Source organism: Miscanthus floridulus, chromosome 8 (genome assembly GCF_019320115.1).
Source record: "Miscanthus floridulus cultivar M001 chromosome 8, ASM1932011v1, whole genome shotgun sequence".
NCBI lineage: Eukaryota > Viridiplantae > Streptophyta > Magnoliopsida > Poales > Poaceae > Miscanthus > Miscanthus floridulus.
Genome location: NC_089587.1, coordinates 221,159,203 through 221,173,559, shown reverse-complemented (window position 1 = coordinate 221,173,559; position 14,357 = coordinate 221,159,203).

The following is a 14,357-nucleotide window of genomic DNA, read 5'->3' as shown; positions in this document are numbered from 1 at the left end:
ATATGGTTCTGCTCCACTCCATGCAGGGCAAGCAATTGCTAAGCACCCTGGTGTCTCTCATCTTGCATTGCCTCCGCACATCGATCACCGTAGGCGGCACTTCATTCAATTCCGAGGTAGCTAGCCTGCAAGAATTCCTTCATTCTTCTTTTTTATTATTTTCTTGACCCGCGGTCTCATCTAGTATTTCTAGACCCACAGTCATGTGCAAGTCAACAAGTTCAATTGCGTGATTAGCCTCCTCCAATAATATCATTTTCTTCATCTCTAGAGCTCATTTGAATTTATTTATTGATTGTGAAATAAATTTTGTTAGATTCCTAAATTCATGATCTATCTGTTAGTGTAATTAGTTCGTATAGTTCAGTGATACCTTTAGGGTTACTTTATTATTTTGAAATGCTTATTATTATTATGGTTATTTAGAGAATGAATTTTTGTGATGCATGGTAGCTAGTGCACCTTGTTTTATTATATATATAGTAAATTGATATTAACAATAAGGATGCCTTTAGTTGCTAAGATAATACATGAAATGTTTCATACCTGTTTAGTGGGAATAATAGGTAACTTTGCGTATTAGTCATTAGAGTTAGCTTAGTAGCTTGGTAGATGTATTCTTATTTTAAGAGTTGCGGTTGCCTATATATTAATTATTGCATCATCATCACTGCATGCATATAGAGGACGAGCCACTGGAGATGGTGACCTTCGGCGAGCAGGAGTACGACGAAGTCGTCGAAGAGTACGAGGAGATCCTCGTGCAGGAGGACGTTCTGGAGCCACCCATCACTAACTTTGCTGACACCGCGCCTGCCCAAGGCAAGCCCCGGTGCATAACCCCTATTTTTAAATGATCACTGAATATATTTATATGATATGCATTTACGTGACATGCAATTTTATGGAAGCTACATGCATAAATATATCCACCATGAGTCCTACTAGTACAGGTCGAGTAGCTGCTATGCTCAGGATGTCGGTAGCATGAGTAACCTGTCGTTACTCGCAAATAGGTGATTAAACTATGATATCATGATGAAATAATGGAAAGGAAAATGGTGACCGGACAGGGATGTGGATTTGGTACTGGTGGGTGTGAGGGGTTGTGTCCTGCAGCCAACAGGACATAGCCCGGTTACACTTTTTCCCTGTCTGTGTCGATTAAGGACCGGTCATTGCATATGACTCTAGGCAAGTCACAGATTATTGTCCCGAGCACATACTTGGGTATGGGCGTAGGGAAGGCTTGCTGCTCTCTTGTCACGGATCCAGCTCTTTCCGGACCGACTGATGGGAAGAGGAGGTGGTGGAGGTCCTTGCACCGCACTGAGTCTGGGACTCAGAGGCGGGGGCTTGGAGTCCAAGTTTGGACGAGGACCTGGACACCCGGGACAGGAGAGTGGTGGGTTAGTCCTGCTTGTGCCTGGGGTACAAGCGGGGCGTGTGTCTTCGGGGCACCCAGCTAGGCACATTGATTCGTAAATCGCCGGGTTATCCGGTACGGCTTGTCTGCGGTTTAGCACCGTAGTAAGAACTGGAAGTAGAAAAAGAGAAGGAACAGTATCGATTGCTCAACTCTTGCTTGAAAGTAGAACAAGTGCTTATATAGATTGACTAGATGAAAACTTAATACGGCTGATGATAATAATGTATCAATAAGGACTCACTATTAGTATTGCTTTTTGCTAAAAGAGAACCAGCAAACCATAAAGCCTAACATATTCCTTGGAGTCGGGAAAATATTCCCACTATCGGATAAGTCTTGCGAGTACATTGTGTACTCAGGGTTTATTTACCCCTATTGCAGGTGACGCTTGAGGAGTTCCTTGTGTGGAGGATCCATCTGGTGGGCTCAGACGGAATCCTCGTTATCTTATCGCTAGATGTTATCTTTTAATATTCCGCTGTTTATCATTCCGCACTCTATATTTGGTATTGTAATAATGTACTTTTCAAGAAACTCTAATGTATGAGATAGACTTGTGTTGTAACTTGTTTTCATTATTGGATCCTTGGGAAAAATGTGGATCTTTCGGGTTCTCCCTTGGGGTGTGCCCGACGGATACCGCCCATTATAGCCTGCTTTCGGGGTGCTTAGTGTCTGGTGGAAGACGAGCGCCTCCGTAAGTGTGCTATTTTGGGTGGTTCTGCCACATTTGCCTTTGCTTCCGCGTTTATACTTTGATGCAAATGAGCTCTATTATTTGTACTCATGCTTATTTTATATCTTTTGAGTATATCATGTTGGCTTGGGTCATATAAGTTTGCCTAACTCTTTTGTTCCTATTGACAAAAGCTTATATGAACCAAGCATAACAAAAACCTCACTCTTTCACATACTCGAGATGGTATTGTCATCAATCACCAAAAAGGGGGAGATTGAAAGCATCTAGGCCCCTTGTTGGGTTTCGGTGATTAATGACAATATAAGATTACCTTGACTAACGTGTGTTTTGCAGAGGCAATTAAGTTAGGTCATGGTAATGGAGATCGATTGGGCAATCAAGGTTGTCATGCCCCTACGATGGAAATCGTTTTGGTTTTCAAAGGATGGACGACAAGGTTAAGGACGACTAGTTCTAAGTATCGATTGGAGTTAGAGAGACACTTAGAGTAGTTTAGGACTTTGTTTTTCCTTTGGCCGTACTATTAAGGGGGGTATGGACGGGTAGCTTGACCTAGGTGAGTCTAGTGAGTTAGGTGTGGTGCACACTTGTTAAAACTAGCACTAGGTAGCTCCACAATAGCCTTATGATCCTATGCAGCAAACTTCATTCACATATGTTCAAGAGTTGAAAGTGAATGGAGGGTCAAATGCTGACCGGATGCTGGCTCCGGTGCGACCGGACGCTGGCCGCAGGGTCCGGTCAGTTCATTTGATCAAGAGACTACGTTCGGTGCGACTAGACGTTGGAGTGGTCAAGTGATCGGATGCTGGAAGGCAGCGTCTGGTCGACTCCAGTAAGGTTCCAGAGAAGGAAATCTATGACCGGACGCGTCCGGTCACTACTCACCGGACCTTGAGGATCCAGCATCCGGTCGAGTACAGTAAGCATCCAATAAGGGTTTAATATGACCGGACGCATCCGGTCAGTGGTGATAAGACCTTGTCAGCGTCCAGTCAACACTTAAACACTGGTGAGTGGGTTGAACTGACCGGAGCATCCGGTCAACATGACTGGAGCATCCGGTCAACATGACTCACCCCACAGAAGCTCATAACGGTTCGTTTTTTAGGCTACCATATAAATAGAAGCTCCACTCATGTGTGGAGTTACTTTTGCTCATTCCAACAGCTGAGAAACATGTTTGTGAGTTCCAAGAAGAGCAAGGTCCTAGTGAGGTGATTGAGATTCGTGAATCCAAAAGAGTAGCCTCATTAGTGAATCAAGAGTAGCAAAGTGTGCATCCACCGTTCTCGTTAGGCTTCGCGTGGTCAAGTGAGAGTTCGTGCTTGTTACTCTTGGTGATCGCCATCACCTAGATAGCTTGGTGGTGATTGGGAGCTTGGTGATCACCCGGCGGAGCTTGTGGGTGACCCAACTCAAGTTGTGAGCGGTTTTTGGATGATTCGCCGCGACGGAGTGTTGAAGAATCAACCCGTAGAGAGCACTTGATCCTAGCATGGATCAAGGGGGAGCTACACCCTTGCGCGGGTGCTCCAACAAGGACTAGTGGGGAGTGATGACTCTTCGATACCTCGGCAAAACATCGCCGCGTTCCTCTCTCTCTATTTACTTTGAGCATTTACTTTGAGCATTTACTTTGAACAATTCAATACTTGTCTTTACATTCATAGAATTGCCATGCTAGAGTAAGTTTGGAACATAAGTTGCAAGTTCGTTGTGCGTTAGATTAATATAAACACTTTTCTAGGCACAAGGGGTTAATTGGGCTAACTGTAGGATTTAATTATTGAAAGAAAATTTAGAATTAGCCCAATTCACCCCCCTCTTGGGCATCTTGATCCTTTCAGGAGGAGTTAGGCTTGTGGTCAACCAGTCAGTTGTCCCTATGGATTTGTAGTCTTCGCCTGAAGATCGGAGTTGACTTTTCGTTGTCTATACTCTGAGGTTATTTTCCTTTTACTAATACATTATGTAATAAGTATTGTCTCTTGATATTACCTTTATTTGTGGCTATATGTGAGATTTGACTTCCTAGGCTCACATATAATGTGTATCTAGTTTTGTCTTTAAAACTGGGTGCTACAGCCCTGGTAGGTAAGCTAGGTAAGGACGAATATGCTCTCCAGCTGCTGCTACAATGGACTCAATATTACACACCCTCTGAGATCTGAATATTGCCCCTCTGTTGAGATATGCATTATAAAAATCTTCCTGCTGTGGTGTGTAGAAACCCTCTGAAGCTCAGTCATCTCTCCTCAGCGGGAACCACTGCTCAAAGTCCACAAATCTGAGCTATTGCACTTGTTTGGCCGTGGTGGCCCTCAAATCCAAGTGAGTCACTAGAGGCAGACCCTGTGGTCTAGGCGGTGGACGAGAACCCCTCCGCTGTGTCTCTGACCTCGGTGTGACTGGAGCACGGGTACGACCAGAGCAGCGAAGCTGTGGCTGAGGTGCCTACTCTGTCTCCTCGGCCTGTTCTCCCTCCTGAGTCTGCTCTGCTGGCTATGCCTGCTGCTGTGGCTTCCCCTGAGACTGACTCTCATCAATAGCGACACGTCATCCTCCAACCATGACAGACCTAGCTGGACCACCATGACGACGCTCAACCAGCTCAAGTGCAGCCCTCGTAGATGGAGAAAGCTGATCTGCAATAACAACACCTCTCTGACTACCTCCTCTCTCTACGCGCTCTATGGCTTCTGCAACTACGGCTGTTGTCACTATATCTCCATCAGGGTACTTACGCTTCTTTGTCGCTAGCTTCTTCGTCACCTTGCCTTTTGTATCTATAGGCTGGCGAGGCGGGGGCCTTGGATCCTCATCACTGGGACTTCCTCCGACATTCTTGACATGAGTCATCTGATGAAACTAAAAAGAACAATGGCCCTGACAAGAATCAACTGCCAACTATCACTTTCGAGGCTTGGCCTCGATCCGTACTCGCGAGCTTGGCCCCGAGTTGACTGACAACTGCCAATGGGACCACAACAACACCGACTCACTGCACGATAGAATAGATAGGATATATAAATAAATACAATATATCTAGAGATACGAAACCCTAAGAAAGCAAGCAATAGATATGAAATTGGAAACAAGAGCTTGCTACCTGATGAACCGATGAACCAAAGAATAAGGAATGGATCACATAGAACTACCGGGTCAGCACTAAAGCTAGGGTTAGGGTTGCGAAGTGCGGCGAGGAATCAGCTGTGGAGAGGCGACATGGGCACTAGCGTGTGAAGCAATATGGTAGGGGAGGCACTGGCGTGAGCTAGGGCATAGGCATGGCGGCGGCGCTGGTGTAGTGCCGCGGATTGCTACGGGCGGTGCGTGGGGGGCAGTACGGCGACGCAGGCACGGGCGAAGACAGCACAGGCATGGACAGCACAGTGGTCGCTAGCACAGGAAGGCGTGGCGAGCGTGGGCGCACGACAGCTTAGGAGGTGGCGGCTAGGGCACGGCTACGATGATGATGGTGGATTAGCGGCGATTGAGGCTTTAGGTCAACCGATGGCAGTTATATGGTGGCCCTTGACCATGATAGAGATGGAAAACAAGATAAGAGTTGGAATCCCGCATGATTTCAACTGACCGGACGCTCCAGTGGCAACGACCGGACGCTGCCACCTAGAGTCCGGTCGATTCCAAAGAGGTCCAAAACCCTAGAATCACGACCGGACACGTCCGGTGAACCCTGACTGGACGTAGCCAGAGTCCGGTGCAACCTGTCTCCTTCGTCTTCGATCGACCGGACACAGGAACGTCATCTGACCGGACGCTAAACAGCAGAGTTCGGTCACTTCATCGCAGCAGGTTCACCTCCTGTGAACTGACCGAACGCTGGACTTTAGAGTCCGGTGCAGCGTCTGGTCACTCTTTTTCCAGCAAATCTTCAAAGTCCTTCGTGCTGCCTGTTCCCAATCAAGTCCCAACTTCAATAAGATCCAAATAAACACCAATTGGGACTGATTTGAGTGACCTCTCTCAAACCCTCAATTTTTTCAAAATATTTTGCCATAGGCTATAATTCTTTTTAAGAAAATAGGCAATAAGATGGCAATTAAAGATAAAGACAAAGCAGCATTCATGCATATGCAATGCAATACTTGAAAGTAAATCTAGTTGCTTGTTAAGTTTGATCCAAGGTTAAGCTTCTTCACACGCTTTACGGCGGTTATCTTAACCATGTTAGACAAGCCCTAAGTGCATTACCATAAAGTAAACATGTTGTATATTACAATGCAATGCAATGCAAGGGACATCATAAGCTCATTTTTTAGTGAAGTTACTAAAATCAAGCACATTGAGCTCGTTCCGCAATCGACAAAAAGTCGCCTCATCTAGCGGTTTAGTGAAGATATCCGCCAATTGATCCTCGGTCCTTACACCTTCTAATGAAATATCATTCTTTGCAAACTGATCTCTAAGAAAGTGATGGCAGATATCTATGTGCTTGGTGCGAGAGTGTTGAACCGGATTATTTGCAAGTTTTACCGCACTTTCATTGTCGCACAAAAGAGGTACTTTTTTTAGAACTACACTATAGTCTAGTAAAGTTTGTTTTATATAAAGTATTTGTACACAATAAGCACCCGCGGCAATGTATTCTGCTTCGACGGTGGACAAAGCCACACTATTTTGTTTCTTGGAGGACCAAGACACAAGTGATCTACCAAGCAAATGGCACCCTCCAGATGTGCTTTTTCTATCAACTTTACAACCAGCAAAATCTAGATCAGAATAGCCAACTAATTCAAATATAGCTCCTTTGGGATACCAAAGGCCAATGCTTAATGTGTGCTTAAGATAACTAAGGATCCTTTTAATGGCAATCAAATGAGTTTCCTTAGGATTAGCTTGAAATCTAGCACACATACACACACTAAACATGATGTCGGGCCTAGATGCGGTTAAATATAACAAGCTACCAATCATAGAGCGGTAGAGAGTTTGATCAACCGTGTTACCTCCCTCATCTTGGTCGAGATGTCCATTAGTTGGCATTGGTGTCTTGATTGGCTTACATTAATCCATCTTGAATCTCTTGAGAAGATCATTTGTATATTTCTCTTGAGAGATAAAAATCCCTTCTCTCATTTGCTTGACTTGAAAACCAAGAAAGAATGTAAGCTCTCCAATCATTGATATCTCGAACTCCTTCGACATCAATTCACCAAACTCTTTGCAAGAATCTTCATTTGATAATCCAAAGATGATATCATCAACATACACTTGGCAAATGAAGATATGTCCATCAAGCTTCTTGGTGAATAGTGTGGTGTCGACCATCCTAATGGTGAACTCTTCTCAATGAGGAAGTCCCGAAGGCGCTCATACCAAGCTCTTGGGGCTTGCTTAAGCCCATATAACGCCTTGGACAACCTATAAACATGATTAGAATATCTAGGGTCTTCAAATCCGGGAGGTTGATCAACATAGACTAATTCATTAATAAAGCCATTTAAAAAGCACTTTTCATATCCATTTGATATAGTTTTATTTCATGATGTGATGCATATGCAAGGAGGATACGGATGGATTCTAGTCTTGCAACTGGTGCAAAGGTCTCTCCAAAATCCAAACCTTCAACTTGAGAGAACCCCTTTCCAACTAGTCTTGCCTTGTTCCTCACAATAACGTCTTGATCATCTTACTTGTTGTGGAACACCCACTTTGTTCCAATGACTCTTGCACCTTTTGGTCGTTCTTCAAGAGTCCAAACTTCATTGCGGGTGAAGTTGTTCAACTCTTCATGCATGGCATTGATCCAATCTGGATCTTGAAGAGCTTCTTCTACCTTGGTAGGTTCAAAACAAGAGACAAAAGAGTGATGTTCAATAAATGAAGCAAGTTTGTGTGAGCGAGTCATTACTCCCTTTGATGGACTCCCTATGATGAGATATTGTGGATGAACTTAAAGTAGAGGTGAATTTCTTCTATCAACCACTTGAGGGGGAGGTTGTGGAGCATCAACATCTTGTGCTTGTCTCGCCATTTGCTCATAGAAGACGTGAGTATCTTCATTTTCTACTCTCCCAACTTTTTCACCATCTTATGGCACACTTGATGAAGAAGGAGGATTGATCACTTGTACATCATCTTCATCATCATTAGGCTTGATATCTCCAACCGGAATGTTTTTCATAGCCTCCCACAATGGTTCATCACCTACACCATCAAGATTCTCATGTGCCCCTAGGGAGCCGTTAGATTCATCAAATTCCACATCATATGTTTCTTCAACCAAGCCGGTGGCATGATTAAATACTCTATATGCTTTGGACTTTGATGAGTAACCAACAAGAAAACCAATATCACAACGTCTTTGAAACTTCTCTACGTGTTGCCGCTTCTTGTAGATGTAGCATTTGCAACCAAACACCTTAAAGAAGGAGACGTCCGGCTTCTTCCCAATGAGCAACTCATAAGGTGTCTTGCCAAGAAAATTTTGAAGGAATAGGCGGTTGGATGCATAGCAAGCGGTGTTGATAGCTTCCGCCCATAGAGCTTCGGGAGTGTTGTACTCATCAAGCATTGTTCTTGCAAGAGCGATCAATATCCGGTTCTTTCTCTTAACTACACCATTTTATTGAGGAGTATATGTTGCGGAGACCTCATGCTTGATCCCAACTTCATCACAATAGGCTTCTATGTTTGTGTTGTCAAATTCTTTACCGTTGTCACTTCTAATCTTCTTGAGCTTCACTTCAAATTCATTTTATGCTCTCTTGGCAAACTTCTTGAAGCAAGATGCAACTTCGGATTTGTCATGAAGGAAGAATACCCTTGTGTATCTTGAATAGTCATCAACAATCACAAGACAATAAAGATTTCCTCCTAAACTCTTGTATGTTGTTGGTCCAAATAAGTCCATGTGAAGGAGTTTTAGCACTCTTGTGGTTGACATGAAAACTTTTGTCGGAGGAGTTTGATATAGTTTCATTTCAGGATGTGATGCATATGTAAGGAGGATACGGATGGATTCTAGTCTTGCAACTGGTGCAAAGGTCTCTCCAAAATCCAAACCTTCAACTTGAGAGAACCCCTTTGCAACTAGTCTTGCCTTGTTCCTCACAATAACACCTTGATCATCTTGCTTGTTGCGGAACACACACTTTGTTCCAATGACTCTTGCACATTTTGATCGTTCTTCAAGAGTCCAAACTTCATTGTGGGTGAAGTTGTTCAACTCTTCACGCATGACATTGATCCATTCCGGATCTTGAAGAGCTTCTTCTACCTTGGTAAGCTCAAAACAAGAGACAAAAGAGTGATGTTCAATAAATGAAGTAAGTTTTTGTGAGCGAGTCATTACTCCCTTTGATGGACTCCCTATGATGAGATCTTGTGTATGAGCTTGAAGTAGAGGTGAATTTCTTCTATCAACCACTTGAGGGGGAGGTTGTGGAGCATCAACATCTTGTGCTTGTCTCGCCATTTGCTCATGGGAGACATGAGTATCTTCATTTTCTACTCTTCCATCTTTTTCACCATCTTATGGCACACTTGATGAAGAAGGAGGATTGATCACTTGTACATCATCTTCATCATCATTAGGCTTGATATCTCCAACCGGAATCTTTTTCATAGCCTCCCTCAATGGTTCATCGCCTACATCATCAAGATTCTCATGTGCTCCTTGGGAGCCGTTAGATTCATCAAATTCCACATCATATATTTCTTCAACCAAGCCGGTAGCATGATTAAATACTCTATATGCTTTAGACTTTGATGAGTAACCAACAAGAAAACCAATATCACAATGTCTTTGAAACTTCTCTACGTGTTGCCGCTTCTTGTAGATGTAGCATTTGCAACCGAACACCCTAAAGAAGGAGACGTCTGGCTTCTTCCCATTGAGCAACTCATAAGGTGTCTTGCCAAGAAAGTTTTGAAGGAATAGGCGGTTGGATGCATAGCAAGCGGTGTTGATAGCTTCCGCCCATAGAGCTTCAGGGGTGTTGTACTCATCAAGCATTGTTCTTGCAAGAGCGATCAATGTCTGGTTCTTTCTCTCAACTACACCATTTTATTGAGGAGTATATGTTGCGGAGACCTCATGCTTGATCCCAACTTCATCACAATAGGCTTCTATGTTTGTGTTGTCAAATTCTTTACCATTGTCACTTCTAATCTTCTTGAGCTTCACTTCAAATTCATTTTATGCTCTCTTGGCAAACTTCTTGAAGCAAGATGCAACTTCGGATTTGTCATGAAGGAAGAATATCCATGTGTATCTTGAATAGTCATCAATAATCACAAGATAATAAAGATTTCCTCCTAAACTCTTGTATGTTGTTGGTCCAAATAAGTCCATGTGAAGGAGTTCTAGCACTCTTATGGTTGACATGAAAGCTTTTGTTGGATGAGTTTGATATAGTTTCATTTCATGATGTGATGCATATATAAGGAGGATACGGATGGATTCTAGTCTTGCAACCGGTGCAAAGGTCTCTTCAAAATCCAAACCTTCAACTTGAGAAAACCCCTTTGCAACTAGTCTTGCCTTGTTCCTCACAATAACGCCTTGATCATCTTGCTTGCTGCGGAACACACACTTTGTTCCAATGACTCTTGCACCTTTTGATCGCTCTTCAAGAGTCTAAACTTCATTGCGGGTGAAGTTGTTCAACTCTTCATGCATGACATTGATCCAATCCGGATCTTGAAGAGCTTCTTCTACCTTGGTAGGCTCAAAACAAGAGACAAAAGAGTGATGTTCAATAAATAAAGCAAGTTTTTATGAGCGAGTCATTACTCCCTTTGATGGACTCCCTATGATGAGATCTTTTGGATGAGCTTGAAGTAGAGGTGAATTTGTTCTATCAACCACTTGAAGGGGAGGTTGTGGAGCATCAACATCTTGTGCTTGTCCCGCCATTTGCTCATGGGAGACATGAGTATCTTCATTTTCTACTCTCCCATCTTTTTCACCATCTTGTGGCACACTTGATGAAGAAGGAGGATTGACCACTTGTACATCATCTTCATCTTCATTAGGCTTGATATCTCCAACCAGAATGTTTTTCATAGCCTCCCTCAATGGTTCACCGCCTACATTATCAAGATTCTCATGTACTCCTTGGGAGCCGTTAGATTCATCAAATTCCACATCATATGTTTCTTCAACCAAGCCAGTGGCATGATTAAATACTCTATATGCTTTGGACTTTGATGAGTAACCAACAAGAAAACCAATATCATAACGTCTTTGAAACTTCTCTACGTGTTGCCACTTCTTGTAGATGTAGCATTTGCAACCAAACACCCTAAAGAAGGAGATGTCTGGCTTCTTCCCATTAAGCAACTCATAAGGTGTCTTGCCAAGAAAGTTTTGAAGGAATAGGCGGTTGGATGCATAGCAAGCGGTGTTGATAGCTTCCGCCCATAGAGCTTCGGGAGTGTTGTACTCATCAAGCATTGTTCTTGCAAGAGCGATCAATGTCCGGTTCTTTCTCTCAACTACACCATTTTATTGAGGAGTATATGTTGCGGAGATCTCATGCTTGATCCCAACTTTATCACAATAGGCTTCTATGTTTGTGTTGTCAAATTCTTTACCGTTGTCACTTTTAATCTTCTTGAGCTTCACTTCAAATTCATTTTATGCTCTCTTGGCAAACTTCTTGAAGCAAGATGCAACTTCGGATTTGTCATGAAGGAAGAATACCCATGTGTATCTTGAATAGTCATCAACAATCACAAGACAATAAAGATTTCCTCCTAAACTCTTGTATGTTGTTGGTCCAAATAAGTCCATGTGAACAAGTTCTAGCACTCTTGTGGTTGACATGAAAGCTTTTGTTGGATGAGTTTGATATAGTTTCATTTCATGATGTGATGCATATGCAAGGAGGATACGGATGGATTCTAGTCTTGCAACCGGTACAGAGGTCTCTCCAAAATCCAAACCTTCAACTTGAGAGAACCCCTTTGCATCTAGTCTTGCCTTGTTCCTCACAATAATGCCTTGATTATCTTGCTGCGCAACACCCACTTTGTTCCAATGACTCTTGCACCTTTTGGTCGCTCTTTAAGAGTTCAAACTTCATTGTGGGTGATGTTGTTCAACTCTTCATGCATGGCATTGATCCAATCCGGATCATGAAGAGCTTCTTCTACCTTGGTAGGCTCAAAACAAGAGACAAAAGAGTGATGTTCAATAAATGAAGCAAGTTTTTTGTGAGCGAGTGATTACTCCCTTTGATGGACTCCCTATGATGAGACCTTGTGGATGAGCTTGAAGTAGAGGTGAATTTCTTCTATCAACCACTTGAGGGGGCGGTTGTGGAGCATCAACGTCTTGTGCTTGTCTCGCCATTTGCTCATGGGAGACATGAGTATCTTCATTTTCTACTCTCCCATCTTTTTCACCATCTTATGGTACACTTGATGAAGAAGGAGGATTGATCACTTGTACATCATCTTCATCATTATTAGGCTTGATATCTCCAACCGGATGTTTTTCATAGCCTCCCTCAATGGTTCACCGCCTACATCATCAAGATTCTCATGTGCTCCTTGGAGCCATTAGATTCATCAAATTCCACATCATATGTTTCTTCAACTAAGCCGATGGCATGATTAAATACTCTATATGCTTTGGACTTTGATGAGTAACCAACAAGAAAACCAATATTACAACGTCTTTGAAACTTCTCTACGTGTTGCCACTTCTTGTAGGTGTAGCATTTGCAACTAAACACCCTAAAGAAGGAGACGTCCGACTTCTTCCCATTGAGCAACTCATAAGGTGTCTTGCCAAGAAAGTTTTGAAGGAATAGGCGGTTGGATGCATAGCAAGCGGTGTTGATAGCTTCCGCCCATAGAGCTTCGGGAGTATTGTACTCATCAAGCATTGTTCTTGCAAGAGCGATCAATGTCCGGTTCTTTCTCTCAACTACACCATTTTATTGAGGAGTATATGTTGCGGAGACCTCATGCTTGATCCCAACTTCATCACAATAGGCTTCTATGTTTGTGTTGTCAAATTCTTTACCGTTGTCACTTCTAATCTTCTTGAGCTTCACTTCAAATTCATTTTATGCTCTCTTGGCAAACTTCTTGAAGCAATATGCAACTTCGGATTTGTCATGAAGGAAGAATACCCATGTGTATCTTGAATAGTCATCAACAATCACAAGACAATAAAGATTTCCTCCTAAACTCTTGTATGTTGTTGGTCCAAATAAGTCCATGTGAAGGAGTTCTAGCACACTTGTGGTTGACATGAAAGCTTTTGTTGGATGAGTTTGATATAGTTTCATTTCATGATGTGATGCATATGCAAGGAGGATACGGATGGATTCTAGTCTTGCAACCGGTGCAAAGGTCTCTCCAAAATCCAAACCTTCAACTTGAGAGAACCCCTTTGCAACTAGTCTTGCCTTGTTCCTCACAATAACGCCTTGATTATCTTGCTTGTTGCGGAACACCCACTTTGTTCCAATAACTCTTGCACCTTTTGGTCGCTCTTCAAGAGTCCAAACTTCATTGCGGGTGAAGTTGTTCAACTCTTCATGCATTGCATTGATCCAATCCGGATCATGAAGAGCTTCTTCTACCTTGGTAGGCTCAAAACAAGAGACAAAAGAGTGATGTTCAATAAATGAAGCAAGTTTTTGTGAGCGAGTCATTACTCCCTTTGATGGACTCCCTATGATGAGATCTTGTGGATGAGCTTGAAGTAGAGGTGAATTTCTTCTATCAACCACTTGAGGGGGAGGTTGCGGAGCACCAACATCTTGTGCTTGTCTCGCCATTTGCTCATGGGAGACATGAGTATCTTTATTTTCTACTCTCCCATTTTTTTCACCATCTTGTGGCACACATGATGAACAAGGAGGATTGATCACTTGTACATCATCTTCATCATCGTTAGGCTTGATATCTCCAACCGGAATGTTTTTCACAGCCTCCCTCAATGCTTCACCGCCTACATCATCAAGATTCTCATGTGCTCCTTGGGAGCCGTTAGATTCATCAAATTCCACATCATATGTTTCTTCAACCAAGCTGGTGGCATGATTAAATACTCTATATGCTTTGGACTTTGTTGAGTAACCAACAAGAAAACCAATATCACAACGTCTTTGAAACTTCTCTACATGTTGCCGCTTCTTGTAGATGTAGCATTTGCAACCAAACACCCTAAAGAAGGAGACGTCCAGCTTCTTCCCATTGAGCAACTCATAAGGTGTCTTGCCAAGAAAGTTTTGAAGG